This window comes from Artemia sp. Qi Xiang Cuo, chromosome 10 (genome assembly GCF_049724085.1).
Source record: "Artemia sp. Qi Xiang Cuo chromosome 10, ASM4972408v1, whole genome shotgun sequence".
In the NCBI taxonomy this organism is placed as follows: Eukaryota; Metazoa; Arthropoda; class Branchiopoda; order Anostraca; family Artemiidae; genus Artemia; species Artemia sp. Qi Xiang Cuo.
In genome coordinates, this window is record NC_142803.1 from 58,953,939 (window position 1) to 58,971,043 (window position 17,105).

At 35.3% G+C, this 17,105-nt stretch overlaps 1 protein-coding gene across 1 annotated transcript in view; it reads right to left on the reverse strand.

The window, feature by feature from the left end:
* Positions 1-10,628, reverse strand: part of LOC148947958 (uncharacterized) — a 56,772-nt gene extending 46,144 nt beyond the window's left edge. Inside the window, exon 1 of the mRNA XM_089095603.1 lies at positions 10,586-10,628. The gene's annotated coding sequence lies outside the window, so the exon portion shown is untranslated. The remainder of the gene's footprint in view (positions 1-10,585) is intronic.
* Between the last annotated feature and the right edge of the window lie 6,477 nt (positions 10,629-17,105).

Below are 17,105 nucleotides of genomic sequence, written 5' to 3' on the forward strand. Positions count from 1 at the left end.
CTAACATACTTTCATTAAAAAAAATAAATAAATTAAACAGTCCTAGCATTCTTACTTGAATGAAATTAAAACAAGACTGATAGATAATTTGAGTTGAGTCAATGCGTTTGATTCCGATAAAATAGAAATTATTAGATACACGCTTGTATACTCTGGTTTTACCAAATTTGTCATTGCTTATAACCTTAGGGTTCTACTGTTTATAACCATTGGTTGAACTTGTTGAGACGGTAATTTCAAATAAATAAACCATTGGTGAAGATATCCTTCACTGAATATAAAATTTTTAATTCTATCATTGCATACAATTGACTTAAATACTTGTAATTAGCCGAGTATGACTATATTTAAAATTTGTCCTTTTTATGTAATTCAGGTAAAATTCTAATTGAGGGGCTTTTTGCTATCTTGAAAAGTAGATGAGTTATGAGAATAGCACTTCAGGAATGCATTCAGCGCAAATTTGCCACCTGGTGAAAAAAATCATTAGATTCTTAAAAAAACACTAAGTCAGCCCATAAATCACTAGATTATTGATTAGAAATCACTAGAATTATAATACTTCCTCTTCTTCTCTTCAGTTATAGGCTTCAGATATATCCATTCAACCTTTTTCTTATTATCTGATTATTTCAGGTGCTTCCTGGGAAATAAAATGTAAATTTAGTCTATTATCGTTTAATAATAGAATTTATATATCATTGATAAAACCAGCTAAGTTCAGGCGGTTAAAGACATCTTTGGAAAATTCAGCATCATCAATTGAAGAGAGTTTGCTTTGTGTTAGTTGGTCAATATCCGGGGTTAACTTAAGGCGTTTGAAGATGGCAGATGACGTTAGCTATTCTTTTTTAGGCTTCACAGTTGCCACGATGCAATCAAAAAGAACGTGGTTGATGATCTTGTCATGTATTTGGCATAGGCGGCAAAGAGGGCTCTTTATCGTCAAAGTGGTTGTGTTTTGTAGACCATAAATTTGCCAGTTAAGACCAGTAGCATTGGATCGTATTCTGTGGTACATCTTTGAGTCTTTCCGGGAGGTAAATAGAGAAAGGTTTGGTGGGCTTTGGTTTGCTAGATGGATTTTTAGCCACCAATGTCTTATATCTCTTACTGGGAAGGGCCTTCCAGATATTATGTCAAACTGAAGGGTAGATTTAGCTATTTCATCTGCTATGTGGTTTCTTTTAATGTCCATATGACTTGGGATGTATTGGAATTAGGTTGATTTACCTTGTTTAAGTAGTTGGTTCAATAGTACAATAGTGGTAGAGGTATCATTGTTTGGGTCATCCAAATGCTTTGGTTGGATTCGAGTTGGAATAAACTATGAGAGGGGTGTTTCTTGTATGGTTTGGCAACTTTATAAAGGTTTCCAATAAGATGTTAATGGCAGCTATATCAGGTGTCATGATAGACACATCATTATGGAGCCTTTCAGTGGCTACTATACATAAAGTTGGGAAGTGGGCTCCACAAGCAGTCCTGGATTCCGTTTTTGAGCCATCCACAAAAAATGGGAGGTGGTGGTTATATCTCTGAGACTTGAATTCACGGAATAATGATTATACATAAGCAAGTGAGACATTTGCTTTAATAGCTGGCACAAACAAAAGGTTCACTTCTGGGTAGTGGTTACCCCAAGATAGAATCAAAGGGTATGTTTGAAATAAAGATGATGAATGTATGGAGAAAGTCATTTGAGTGGTTCCAAATTCCCGTTCAAGGTCTTTAAAAGCACCAGGGTTTCTTTGCCAATCATGTAATTTATGGAAACTGTTACCCTTGATATTTGTAAAGTAGCAGGCGAGTAGATTTTCTCTACGCATAGTAATAGAGATGAGACTACTTTTGCTGAGGAGGAAGTTGGTTTTGATGTGATTCCTGAGGTCAAGTATAGCATGAATCATAGTATTTTGGACAGTCTCCAGACAGCATAATAGAGTTTTTGAGCATGAGCCATAGACAATTAGTCCAAAACAAATCTGAGATCTGATATATGTTTTATAGTAATTTATCAGATTTTTTGCATGGCAACCCCAAGGCATATTAAGTAGCCTTTGCAAAATGCACATTTTCCTGAGACATTTTATTCTCACATTTTCAATATGAAGTCTGAAAGTTAGATTTTGGTCTAGAGTGAGTTCTAGATATTTGATGGTTGTTGCCCTTGGATGACAACCAGGGGGCGTCATTTGGAGGTGGCAAGGGGGCGGGCAGTTGCCCCCAATAATGTGGAGAAATAAAACATTATACATCCCTTGCCCTTTGACTATCAAGATATGGGCCCCTCTTGCCCCCCCCCAATAGAAATCATGGAGGGCAGGTTGGGGGTTCTTTTTATTATGAAACTGTACTATGGCTGATTTTGATGGGGCAGTGGGTAGGCATGAATTGTTGGAGAAACTTATAAAGGCACAAAGCGACTTTTGTAACTTGGATTGGGCCAACTCGAAATTATTTCAGGTAGACCATAGGACTATGTAATCTGAAAACTGGATATTTGTATGGGATAAATTCAGAGCCCATAAATATAGCAAAAACAGGAGACAGCTGAGGACAGCCCCTTGAGAAAGGCCTTTGGAAACAGTCTTTTAAGAAGAGATGCAGGAGTTTATTTGGAGAACAAAAGAACGTTCAGATGGGTAATTTTTAAAGAAATTCACTACAGGTAGCAGAAAACCCATTTTTGATAATTTTTGACATAGAAGTAAATGTTGGATATTATCATGTGCATTTTGGAAATCCAATAAGGCTGCAACTAAGATTTGGCTATCTTTCAGACACTCAGATATGGCATTGGTTATGCAAACAAATGCATCAGTAGAAGAATGATATTTCCTAAAGGCTGTTTGGGTATGTGGGATGAGGTGGTTAAACTCAGCAAACCAAAACAATCAGGAGTGAATTATCTTCTTATATAATTTTTCCAGAACTGGAGTAATCATAATGGGTCTGAAAGACCCATTATGATTACTCTTAAATAATACTCTTTACTAATTCACTTTACTGTTTAATAATAGTCTTTACTCTTATCATTACTCTGAAATAATACCCTTTATCATTGTTATTAATAATTGTTTTAGTTTTTTACCATGTTCTATACAGGCGCATCTACAGGAAGGGGGTAAAATCAACCCCTAGATGTTGAAAAATACCTTTAGACTAATGTTTTGTATTTTATCAAGGAAATTTACCCTTGAAATTTGAAGAAAATGCCTTTCTGCATCTTTATACAGAGAATACAACAAAATCCTTGCTTCCTCCCTGTATTTTCCCAAATTAGTACCCTTGGCTTATACACCATTCACTGATAATTGGCTATTGGTGGTCCAAACAAAATATAGAAACTATGTTTCTTTTTACTCTAGTTGAGCTAATATTATTACTGGAACACAAGGAACAATTTTGAAAATACCCTTTTTATATTTTCATAGAAAAAATGTGCCCCACTCTTCACACATTTCAATAAGCATCAGTCTATTTGCTTCTTTAAAGAAAGGGACTTGTTAATTATATGGACAAACCCAAGAAATAATGTTGTGTTAATCCTATTGAAATGTGCCAAAATATGATGAAAACATAAAACTTCAGTTTATATAATAATATATTTTGGGCTATAAATTTGCACATTAAGGGGGTGTAGGATAAAGTAACCTAATGTTACCCCACCCCCCTAATGCGAATATAGAGCCCAAATTATACAAGTCTAATGTATTCTGTTACCTGCTATTTGTCTGTGTGCTATTTGCTATGAAACTTGTTTTAATATATTGTACATTATTCTTGTTATCCTTAGCATACTTTCATCCCCAGACTTATTCTCAGGGGCTGTGTGTGGGTCATGTTAAATCTAAGGGTATAGTTTTTGACCATTTCAATTATGATATACAAAATGACTATCTTAAACTTTTGACTCAACAACTTTTGGGGAAAAAAGGGATGAGGAAGGGGGCTAGTGCCCGTCCAATGTTTTTGGTTCAATACAAGAAACACCAGAAATTTTAATTTTCTTGATGTTCTAGACCAATGGTTTGATACAATCGCCCCTGGAAAAAAACACAAATTAACACACATTCGTGATTTTTCTTCTGACATATAATACAAAATTCAACACTTGAGCCGATAGGTGCTTGAAACCTCTACGGTAGGGTTCTCTGATACGCCAAACCAATTTTTTATTATAACTAAAATTATTTTACTTGTAGTTGGTGTTTCATCCCTCTTTCAAAAATCAGGCAGACTTTCCCAGATTCTTAGCCTTTCATGGATAAAACTAAACTTAATGAATCTTATATATTTTGAATCAACATGAAAATCTGATGATATATTGATTGATTTGGTTACTACTAAGTTACTAGTTTTGGTTACTACTAAGCCTTGTAGCTTCATTCTTAAATTTTGTTGCCAGAAACTGTTTGCTATTTTAGCACATAAATCCAAAAGCTTAAACAATAGAGCGCTATCTGTGCTTATTAGGTGTTTCAATTACAAATAAGAGAATTTTTAGAATTATTGGAGTTTTGATTAGTTATTAGAAGTGAAAATTAAAATCATTAGACAATTCCCAGAGTGGATATCCCCCCTCCCTTAATCCCAACTAACTTCAATCATCAAACTACAATCAATTCAATCTATATACTTATATTACAAAACCTATTATAAAAAGCCCTAAATCTTATTTTTTAATGATTTTTTTTAGAATTATATTTAATGTGTACCTATCTATTTATTTTTCAATGACTTCATTTCTGTTCTATTTGCATATGTAGAGGGTGTATTCATATCCACCATTTTCAAACCACTTTCAAAGATTTTAACAGAAGAAAATCGAATTTAGAACTGATAGATTAAAGAGAAAAAAAACATAAATATGAAGACAAAATTCAACCCAGGCAAATATAGTAAAATAGGAAGTATAGAAAATTTTTTAATTTTGTGATTAACTAAGTTTGCCTATTATCTAGATGATAACACTCTGGAGTCTATATCTGATACAGACATATGGTGGGAAATCAGAAGTTTCAAAGGCAGTATATTTGCCGAAATTGCTAATCTGGAACATATTAGGAACTGTAGTGAATCACTATTTTTTATTTTTTTATTGATTAGCTTTTTGTGTGATTTATTTGACTGAATCATGAATCTATGCTCTGTATCATGAAAAATCACTAGATTTAGGAAAAATTACTGGGTTTAGAACAAAAATCGCTACAAATCACTAGCTAGAAGAAAATCATCAGGCAATGTAAAAAATCACTAGAAATAGTGATAAATCAAAAGGGGTGGCAAAACCAATTCAGGGTCATTATGCTTGAGGAAGGTGATTTCAACCTCCTATCTCTACTGCTTTCCCTATTTCTAAGGAATAAAAAATTACATGGAAGACAAGTCTAGGCTATCTTAATTAACCTCAGAAAAACTTCTTGATTATTTGTTAAATTTTGTTTGAGTCAGCTTTTCTTTGATTCTAGCCAAGGCCTAGAAAACATGATTCTAATGATATAAATGAGATTTTAAGCCACACTAAGATTTTTCCAATTCAAGACAGTCTTCCAACTTCTTTAAAACCTTATCAATCTGGAATTAGTAATCTTATGGGGCTCGAAACACTTTCCTTAGGCTTTTGGTGAGCTTTAAATCATTTGTAAAATTTGAATTTTTTTAACACAGTTTGTGTAAGTTTATCAAAGGCCAGTGACCTTTAGAGTGAAAAGGGGTGGAGACAGATATTCTAAAAGATCTTCCCAGTGTGTAGTTCATGGTTCTTGGCATTTATCCCCAGCAATTACCTCCCCCCCCCAAAAAAAATACCCCCACAGAACCCCCCCCCCCCCCATGGAAAATTAAGTCTTTCCAAATTTGATAATTTTATTTTTTAATTTCCATAGGGGGAAGGAATTTCGGTACTTGTGTATTATGCGCCACTCAAACAAGTTTGCACTGTGTATATTTCAAGAACAAATGGGTTTCTTTGTTAGTTTTTTTTCAGATTAGTGCAAGACAAGACAAAGACAAGTGACAGAATATATGGGAAATATATAATATGGGCTATATATTTGCAGATAAAGGGGGGGGGTAAAGTATTTGGATATTTTGACATCACAAAACAATAGCAAGGTATCTGGAAATTTTGTTAACTTAAAAAAAAAAAAAAAAAAAAAAAAGAATCCCAGTGTAAAGTAGTTTTTTTCAATGACCATTTTTCCAAATATTAAGTACGATTATTAGGTTAATTTGGTGTTTCATTTAAGTGTTTTACAATCATTGCTGATCAAAGTTTATGTTATTTTTGCCTTTCATTTGTATTATTTTACTGTATTCACGGCTGTATATTTGGCTTTACAATACACTTATCTGTCTATCTATCTAATATGCAGAATAACATACCAAACACAATTTGCATGCAAACCCACTATACTTTACCATCTCCTCCCTAATGTGCAAATCTATAGCCCAAATTTATTTCTGAAGTAACAAAGAAACTAACAAAAGAGACGGTGTGTTCTCAAATTTTACATAGCACAAACTTGAGTGAGTAGTGCATAATACACAAGTACCAAATTTCTTCCTCCATCCAAATTAAAAAAATAAAACTCAAACAAAATTTTCAAATTTGGAAAGGCTTATTTTCCATGGGGTATTTTCCAGGGAGAGGGGGGGTAGTTTCATTCACCTAATTTAACAGTAAATTTTAACCAGATCATATTATTGACTTACAAATAAAATGAATATACCACTTTATGCCTATTTTTATGCTCTTTCCAAGTATAATAATCATTTTTGGAAATGAATTTTACCCCACCCCTATATATACCAATTCAGGGTATATATTTGAAGGATATCTACTCTTTGACTATTGGAAAAATTTAGTTTATAAGCTTATATCAGTGGCATGTCCAGGATTTTGTTTTGTGGGGGGGGGTGTCAGTCTACTTTTTTATAGCAGTTATGTGAGCAAGAAAACTGTCTATCACAGCGCAAGCTTTCAGGCGGGAGGTAGGGGGGGGGGGTAGCTCGGTAAAGAAATTAAAAGTAAACACTTGTCATGAACATTTCTAGTTGTAGACTTTTTTTGTTTGAGAATGGATGACAATATTTTGCCAACAAAGTCAGAATTAAAAAAAAAAGTTAGAAGCAGTGAGAGTTTCTATTTTGGGCGAGTAGCTGTTTTGGAACTGCTACGAAGCAGAAGAATTTAAAAATATAAAATAAAGAAGTGCATTATTCCTCATGTTTGCCAATGACACCCTTGTCTTAGAGAACCAAGTAAATAAAAAATAATATTATATCAAAGACAATTGCCCAGAATTTGGTTTCGGAGGGGTGGGGCCTCAGTCTACCTATTATAACAGCCTTGAAAGCAAGAAATGTATTGATATTAATATTGTTTACAGAGGATAAAGCACAATTAAAATTTAAAAAAAACAGAATTGACTGCACTTAGAGAAACGAGCAACGAAAGCCGACCTAACCTCTCACAGTAACAGCCGCCGGTCTTTTTTGGCTGCAAATCGATCAAAAACTTGGTCAGCATCGACCTGGATATCGTGGTTCAGGGTCATGTGAGCTAGTCCGTTCAGACGCTCCTCGCCCGTGGAGTTCCGCAGATAGGTGTTTAATCGCTTAAGACAGCTAAAGCTCCTCTCAGCAGAAGCGGTAGTCACTGGTAATGTCTGAAAAATCGTCAAAAGCCTTCGAATGTATGGGAAAAATCTTGCATCGCATGACGCAAGAGTCGAAGCAACAGTTGATGGTTTCTCAGACTTTTCGAGCCACTTCTGTTTCCAAAGGACTAACTCACATTGGAGCGCACGTCTACCCCCGTGAAATCCCTCGTAAACAGCAACAGCGTTCACAAATTCATTAATATTTAATGACTCGTTAGCTGGCAAAAGCCTTCCGATTTTGAAAAATGCCTCCTGATGGCGCAAAAATCTTTGATCAAGTTCTTCAATAAGTGAATCAAAGTAAGGTTTGAACAATGACTCGCGATAAAAAACCTTGATGGACTCATTATCGTTGATGGACGTTCGGCGGATAGACCTTGGAACAGCCGGAGCCACATTTACCTCTTGTGCAAGCTCATAGGCTTTCTGAAAAATTGTTTCAGAATCATTTTGTTTTGACTGCAGTAAAGTATCAGAACATAGCTTAATGTGCCGACATCACTCAACTAAGTCTAAATCTTCAGCTTGCAGCGCCTTAGAGACAGAGAGCATTATGACACTAACAAACTCTAGCATAGCCAACGTGAACATAAAACTAAATTCGGTTGCTGCTGAAACCAACGCATTCGCTTTTGAAATAACTTCCGTATCGCACCGTATGCTACAAACTATTTCCTCAAGTACGGAAATAATCGCACAATAAAAAGACATAAAACTAAAATGCAATCGTGACGCTCCACCCATCTCGTTTCGCACAACTTCACAAGCTTTCTCACGTGACTATCAGGACAAACGACAGCGATCGCTTGTACAAACATATTCGTAGCGGATATTTTTTCCTAATTTCTGCCTGTGCACCAGAATAGCAGCCTGACATGTTGCTGGCCCCATCAAAACCAACCCCCACAAATTTCTCTATTTTTAAGCCGAACGCAATGAAGAGAAAACTGTAAAGCAACTGTCAGAAAAACTGTTACTACCAAGTTATTAGTCAAAAGCGGTAAGTAAAGCAACCAACTAAAAAAATAACTAGTTTCTCAGATGTTTATTGTCCGATTTCACACCGACCTCTGCATTGGTTTGTGGCGACTCACGTGGTCCTACTCGTCGGCCCTGGACCATCACCTGTTTTAATCGGTCACTACTCAGCTTCTCAGAGCTTTCCCTCAGAAGCCACAACAGCGTGGATTTTTTTTATTGGTGTTATGGAGCCGTCAGAAGTCTTGACAAGACAAAACCTAGAATCCTTCATGTTCGTCACAGGCTCACTAACCCAATTTCTCTCAACTTGGTGTTTCACACAGTGAGTAATCACTGGCAAATCTTCAAAGATGCCGTCACTTTCTGAGCCCGATTCAGTGTCAGTTGCGGAGGCCTTTTCCTGCTTATCGGACAGAGCATTTTCCTCTGAGTCATCGTCTGAGTCACTGTCGTGAAGTACAGAAAGACGAACATTCGGTACTTGGTGACCGAAAGCAGAAAGTACGTCGTGGGGTATCAAGGCTTTCATTATTCGCTGGCTTTCAATACGAGCTCGCCCTAGCCCGAGCTTTATTTCATCGTCCCTGGGCAAAGAAAAATCGGAACTGACAAGACACAACACCAATGGATCTAATTCGCTTGGCCTTGGGCAAGGACAACTGTTCATTAGAATATTGACCTTCAAAATCCGTTATACTTTCATATTGACAAATTCGATGTAGAAGTTGGAGGAACGAAAAGTTTATTACAGTACTGTAAGTGCTGGTTTCAGACCGCATCTTCCTAAAAAAAATCTTCACACGCTTGGCTATTCATGTCGGAGAGTTTGAAAAGACGTTCGAGCCCAAGCCGTTTGAATCGACGAATGAGAAGCACTAGGGAATGCATATTTACCTCTAAGCAATGGTAAAGGTTTGTGGTAATAAAATTCTCGTTCAAAGCATAATGTCCACTTTTTAGGACCCAGGATCTCCAATGTCGAACGCAGTAAACAACATGACCAAGTAAAGATAACCTATCAAGAGGAGAAAGTTTGCCGTCGTAAAAAACGCGCCGTACGCTTTCCATAAGCCAAAGATAAAACTGTGTTCCTTCGCTTCCAGTAACACGCTGTTTCAGGTGTGCCGGAGGCACGGAAGAAGGGACACTTGCGACGGTCAGTTATTACCCCTCAGTTGGAGCATCATGTAGTGTGACCTTAACATTAAAGTACCAAGAAAATGCTCTCTACCCGACTGTTCCAAGGCTTCAAAGATTCCCTTGGATCGTTAAATTACTCATTTTATTACTTATCTCGCTGTTCCTGGACAAACATCAATTTTGGCAATTAAATCATAATCGGAACATTTTTTCTCCCGATTTTACTAATGGTCGCAAAAACTCGTTTTCCTCGTAAAACTCGTAAAAACTGAAAAAAATTAACTTTTGTTAATTAAATTATTTGCGTACATGACTTGTTTGGTAGGTCCAAGTTTGCCCACCCCTCTCTCAAAAGTATTGAATTTTAGAGACACGGCTAAAAATTTTGGAACGGCTCTAAATGATCAATTCACACGGTAAAATTACCGTTTTTGCGGGATTCTACTATTTGTTTCTGGAAATACGGGAATGTGAAGGTACGGTATTCCAACATTAACCATGCTCATAGCTACACAAGAAATAGAATATAAAATGAATGAAGTATTAATAATCCCATTTTGGGCTCTAGAAAAAAGATTAATTTTCAAAAAGTTTGATCCCACCCAAATAATGATCATTTTTACTGTTTCCTTTAATTGATCATAGCTAAAAAAAATTCTTACGAGAAGATATCCAAATTTAGATTTGGTCGTCTTCAATCTAAATTGGGAATTGCATTTAATTACAAGTGACACATGCGTGCTTCAAAACCCACTAAATACAAACTATTGTCAGAATAGTAGTAAACTCCTTACCGTCATTGCTGGTTTTTGCAAGCTTTAAGAAATGCTTAATGCTGGGCTTGTGTCGCTTCATTTTCTTTCTTTCCTCTCACGCGACCTTTCTGTTTCAACCCTTAGTTTACACTGGAATTGCAGCACCATTTGAATGAACTATTGCCTCTTAGGCTGATTCCTATCGCAAATTAAATAAAAAAACAAGTTTTTAACTGAAAGTAAGGAGCGACATTAAAACTTAAAACGAACAGAAATTATTCCGTATATGAAGGGAATGTCCCCTCCTCAACGCCTCTCGATCTTTACGCTAAAGTTTTTATTGTTTTAAAAAATAAAGTTGTGAGACAGAGTCAAACTTTAGCGTAAAGAGCGGAGGCGTTGAGGAGGGGACAGTCCCTTTCATATACGGAGATAATTTCTGTTCGTTTTAAGTTTTAATGTCGCTCCTTACTTTCAGTTAAAAAAACTTGTTTTTTTTATTTAATTTTTGAACGTTTTTGAATAAATGCAGGTTTTGATCTTGGCTCACCGTGCATGAATAATTAAAACAGAATTTTCATATTAATTTACTTTTATTTAGTTAAATGGCTTTCTCGAAACTTGTTTAATTTTATTTACGAACGTTTTTATTAGTAATAAATATACGTAACTTACGAATTAACTTACGTAACGAACTTCTATATTCATATATTTTTAATTTGTTTATTAGGGTTCGCCCCTAGTCAATACCTTGCTCTTTAAGCGAAAGTTCGAATTTTGTTCCAATTCTTTAAAAATGACCGCTTAATCACAAAGGCCGTTAATTAGAATAAATAGCTCTTATGAAAGTACTAAAAAATCTTTGGCTTAAAGAGCGAGGTATTGACTACGGGGTTAACCCAGTCATATATGTAATATTTTCTGTTCGTTTCAAGTTTTGATGTTGCTGCTATTGCAGTTGAAATACTTGTTTTTTTTATATTAAATTTCTGATCTTTTTTTAAATAATGCTGGGAAGTCCGGCGTCCCCTTCATAGCAATGTCCCTTCCCCAATGAAAACTTCCTTCATGGAAATATCCTCCCACATAACCCCCGACCCACCCACCGCCCCACTACCAGAAAAATCTCCCCTGAAAACGTCTGTATACTTCCAAATAACCAATACTATATGTTAACATTGGGTAAAGTTCATAACTTTCAGCCGTCCCCCCGGGAGCTTCGGGGGAATAAGTCATCCTAAAAGACATACTTATTATATTTTCGAACTTGCTGAACAAAATGGCTATCTCAAAATTTTGATCAGGTGACTTTGGGAAAAAATTAGCGTGGGAGAGGGACTAGTTACCCCCCATTTTTTTTGGTCAATGAAAAATGACACTAGAACTTTTAATTTACATTCCAATGAGCCCTCCCACGATATTCTAGGACAAATGGGTCGATACGATCAATCCTGGGAAAAAAAAAATAAAATAAAAATAAACACGCACCCGGGATCTTTCTTCTGGCAAAAAATGCAAAATTCCACATTTTTGTAGATTGGAGCTTGAAACCTCTACAGTGGGGTTCTCTGATACGCCTAATATGATGGAGTGATTTTCATTAAGGTTCTATAACTTCTAGGGGGTGTTTCCTCCTTTTTCGAAAATCAGCCAAATTTTCTCAGGCGCCTAACTTTTGATGGTTAGAATTAAACTTGATCAAACTTATATATTTGAAATCAGCATTAAAATATGATTCTTTTGATATATCTATTGGTATCAATATACCGTTTTCTAGAGTTTCGGTTACCATTGAGCCGGGTCGCTCCTTACTTACAGTTCGTTACCACGAACTGTTTGATACCTTCATCGCAGAGAAGCTAGTGCTTATAGCTCCGGGGGTTAAATAGTGAGAAAAATATCTTGACATCTTGTTTGATTACAGGAGGTGATTGCACCTTTGATGATAAAATATTGATATAAGCTTGCCGGAGAAATGGATAGCCATTTAACAAGAAATGAAAAAAGGAATGGGTGTTCCAAATAACTTAAAAACGTGAATATTTCGGAACCTACTATATTGGCACTTAAGAAAAAAGAAGAAAAGAAATTTCAGGGAGGGGGGCCCTCCGGCCCCCCTGGATACGCTACTGGCTTATATAGAATCGTACTATCCAATCTTCTTATAATTAAATACATTTTAGTCATGTAGTTGGAAAATTTGGCCTATCTGTATAGGAAAAAATCTAAATTTGCAAACTAGTTGCCAATAAATGTTTCCCCAGCAAAACTTTTCTTTTCCAACTAGTTGACTAATAGCTTCTCCCCAGCAAAACACTCTTTGACTATTGGAAAAATTAGTTTATAAGCTTATATAGAGTTATTAGTTGGCTTACTGGTAAGCCAACTATTAGTTGGCTTACTATTAGTTGGCTTATTAGGTCAAACTTACTGGTAAATTTCATAAGTGGCAAGTTTAAGTTTTTGATGAACATAAATGTTCTCAATTGAAACAAATCCATCCCTTAGAGAGCTGCCACTTCACTAAAATCTATTGTAAAAAAATTTTCATTCATCAGATTCAATGCGTGAGTCATACACCTTTGAGCTTATACCAATATCACTCTGTTGAACTCCCTCTTTGTCATTTCTTTCCTGATTAAAAAAAAGATACAAGGGGATAAGTGATGGGTCATTCAGTCTGAATAAATAAGATGTTTATAGCAGAGGTCACTTTAATTTGGTTTTTGACTTTTTACTCAAATTTTCATACTAGCTATCTTGAACTAAAAAGTAAATAATCAGTTAATAATATAATCAACTATAATACGGATAGTGAGGCCTATAAATACAAAGTATTCCTGTCCAATCTCTTCTAACCTAGCATTGCGATAATGAGACAGCAGCAACTAGTGCTCAAACATAAATCTTTCCCATCATCTCACTAGATTCTTAATTATTTCTGGATGAAGCGTTGTTATAAGGGAGTTTCCTCAAAATCAAATGGAAGCTTTTCTTTGGAATCTTGGTTTTCAAATGGATACTTATGCTAGCTTTTGCCAATGTTTTGACTTTTTATCTTATTTTTCGATCTCAGCCAAGTCTGCCTCAATGTCTTTAGTTGTTTTCCATACTCTATATCCGTCCATTACTGCATATGTTTATCAAATACTTTTCATGATTTATTGCATTCGTTAGTATCAGGTAAAAAAAAACATCCTTTTGATTTTTTAATTGTTAAACTGATATCGTTACCAGCTTTTATTCTGATTGGCAGAAGGTCGTCTAGAAAAGTTTTCTTTTTTGTTGTTTTTATTACGTAAGTTTTCCTTCTATAAAGACTATGCAATTAAAGTATAAAAAAGGAAAGTTTGGTATATAGGATGTAAAATTATTGCAGCTTTTTCTTAAAGGTAATATTCCATGATGGGTAAAACCATGCAGTTTCGAATAAATTGCACAGTTTAATGCATGGATTCGAGCCAGAAAAAAGTTTAGCAATGCGCAAGACGCTGCGTTTTTCGAAATGATTACCTATTCAACAACTGATTTTAATGTTCCAGCAGGACTTCTACTTTCCCCAAATTTTCGGGGATTTCCCCAAAAATCTATGTGTCTCCCCGAAATAAAATTGGTTCCCCAAAAATCACCCAATCACGGTGTACCCCAAGTGCCTATCCCTAGAAAATATTACTGTGCATACCATAATTTTTCACTACTCTCTTGTTTGTTGATTTTGTATAACTTATGTTTTAGTGGGATATCAGTGATATGATTCAAATAAAATTTTTCCAAAAATTGGGTTTTCGATAGGGGGTATTCTTTTTCTTGTGTATTTATATTATTTAAAAAGTTTTCCCGTGACTTCTTCCAATCCTCTAGGTCAGCTTCCGACACAACTTGTATCTCTACTAGGCATGTACCCCTTTTTAACTTAATTACATCATTTTCATGTGTATTGGTTTTCCAAATGTACCCCTCTCCCTTTTCATAATTTATAACTTGTTCTTCACATGTCAAAGTTTTAGGGATATCCTCTTTTGGTGTGGCAATCCTAATTTCATTTTTGTCATTAATTAGTTCAATCATTTGGGATATTTAAACTCTCTGCATTGATTTAGGTGGGATTTTGGTTTTACGCACTAAGAAGGCATAGTATTTTTCAGAGGTTTTTGTATTTATTGAATTTAAAACAATTTTGTTAGGTTTATTATTATTAGGGGGGTCTTTTCTTATAATTTCTTTCCATAATTTGGTGATTTCCTGAATTTGGTTGTCTCTGTATTCTTTCATATCATTTATTTTTACCTTTTTTGAATTGTTTTGAACATTGTTCACTCTGACCCGTTTTTCTGACGGATAGATAAAGTTTGAATTGGCTACGTCTAATAGTATTTTGTTTGTTTTTAAAAAATTTGAGCCTATTATTGCTTCATAAGGGAAATTTTTACAGATATTAAATCTAGTAGGGAAACTTCTATTATCTTTAAGTACTGTCAGGTATATAAGTCCTTTAACTTCTAAATTATGTCCTGTCACGCTTGATAAGTTAGGACACGAATAGTTTATTCGTTGTTTGATGTGCCTGGGTAATGCATTAAACACGGATGTGTTCCTAACATTTACAGTGGCTCCAGAGTCTATTTGGGCATTAAAAGAAATATTTCAACACTGAAATTGTTAAATATAGGTAATATTTTGTTATTTTCTGCACTTAAAAATGGTATTATTACTTTAGGAGACCTATAAAATATTCTGCCGCCAAAATTAGGTCGTATGGGTTTTGGAGGCTTGTGCCGTTTCCCTGGGGTGTCCAGTTATTTGATATAGAACGTTCATTTGTTCTATTTTCATTATTCTAGTTGTTCTGCCAATTAGCATTGGTATTTTGATCTCGCCTGTTTGTAAAGTTGCCCCTAGTATTCCAATTACATCTTGGGTAACTAGTTCTGCCACGGTATTGTGACGTATTGCGTTGGATGTTTTGATTATTGTTATATCTACCTCTTGTTAGGGAGGTATTTCCTCTATTGCCTCTCATACCGTACCCGCTATTGTTTGTTCCCCTGAAAAGACTATTATATGTTCCGCGGTAATTTGAACTGTAATTGTTTGAAAAATAGTTCCTTGCTATGTGCCCTATGCGGTCACACGCATAACACTTTATTGGTTGGTTAATGGTTGTTGGCCTTGATTTGTTATTTTCCGACAAATGTATCAAACGTTGCCTTGGTGGGGTTCGAGTTCTAGTTAGGTTAGGTTTTGGCGATGGTTCTCGTGAGAAAAATCGCGGAGAGGGATCCCTCGAGGTTTTGGGTGTTTTCGTTTCTACATTGTTAATTGATAATTTTTTATGTTATAAGACAATATTATCAATTTCGCAAGCACTCTCGATCTCCTGGACCGCTAATTCCAGGTCTTCAATATTTTCGGATATTAGTAGACGATAAAGCTTAGGGTTGAGTCCCTGTTTGAAAGCATTAAGTATTATTTTGTCATATAGTTCTCCCTTTCCCGGGCCATATCGTGCCTCTGTCGAAATCCTAATCTTATGTAGGTATTCTCTTACATTTTGCGTTTGTTCGAATGTGACTATCCCATGTTTTAGTTTGCTCAAAGAACTAGTGTCAATGTATCTCTTTTGGAATTCCTGTTGTAATAGTTCTGTCGAGTTTATTGATGTGTTTGGTTCTGTACCTATTGAATGTTCATTTTGTTTTAAAAACGTAAGCGCTTGGCCTTTTAATCTTAAGAGTACCATGTCTTCTAGTACTTTTAAATCAACTTTTGTCATTTCTACAAATTGGGCCAGATGAATATTGAATTGGTCCACATCTGTGTCCCCTTCATATTCTAGAAGGGATTTTGCAATTTTTACTGAAGTTGCAATTAATTGTTGAGCTGTTAGAAGTTCTTTTTGTTCCAGTGCCATTTTAAAAATATGTTATTCTTATTTTTTTGTTTCTATCTTACTTTGTAATTGTTTGTTTTTAAAGTGAATTTTTAAGATACACATTATTAAAATTAACACTTACAGGAAAATAAATAAGAAAGATTTTTTTTGTATTGTTAGTTGTCAGTTTCTCCCGTGATTTTCTCTAAATTAAGGCCGCGCCAAATGAAACGGGGGTAATGTTTAAACTCATAAGTTGCTTTATCTTAAGGAGGCTTTCATTTCTTGAAGATGTTTTCTGACTTTTAATTTAGAGGTAGTATGACGAAGGGTTTGAATCCCTTCTCCTATGAATTGAATGTAATGGGATCTGATTGAGTTTCGTTACCTCTATCTTGAGACTAAGGATTACAGATTTAGGAATGCTTGCCGTCCTCTGATTCCCAGTGGGAACGTTACCTAGAGTACACGAGAGATGTGACTGACATCCGACAATACAAACAATAAGATCATAATAAACAATGGTTTTATTGTACTTAAATAAAATGACAATTGACAAAGTTGAAGATGACAATTCGGTAAATAAGCATAAAAATTGTCTCTGGATGCTCTTCTAAGACTGCTTTAAAAAAACCGAATTTTCAGTTTATATCTATTGTAAAACAACTGGTTTGCTGACGTCTCCCA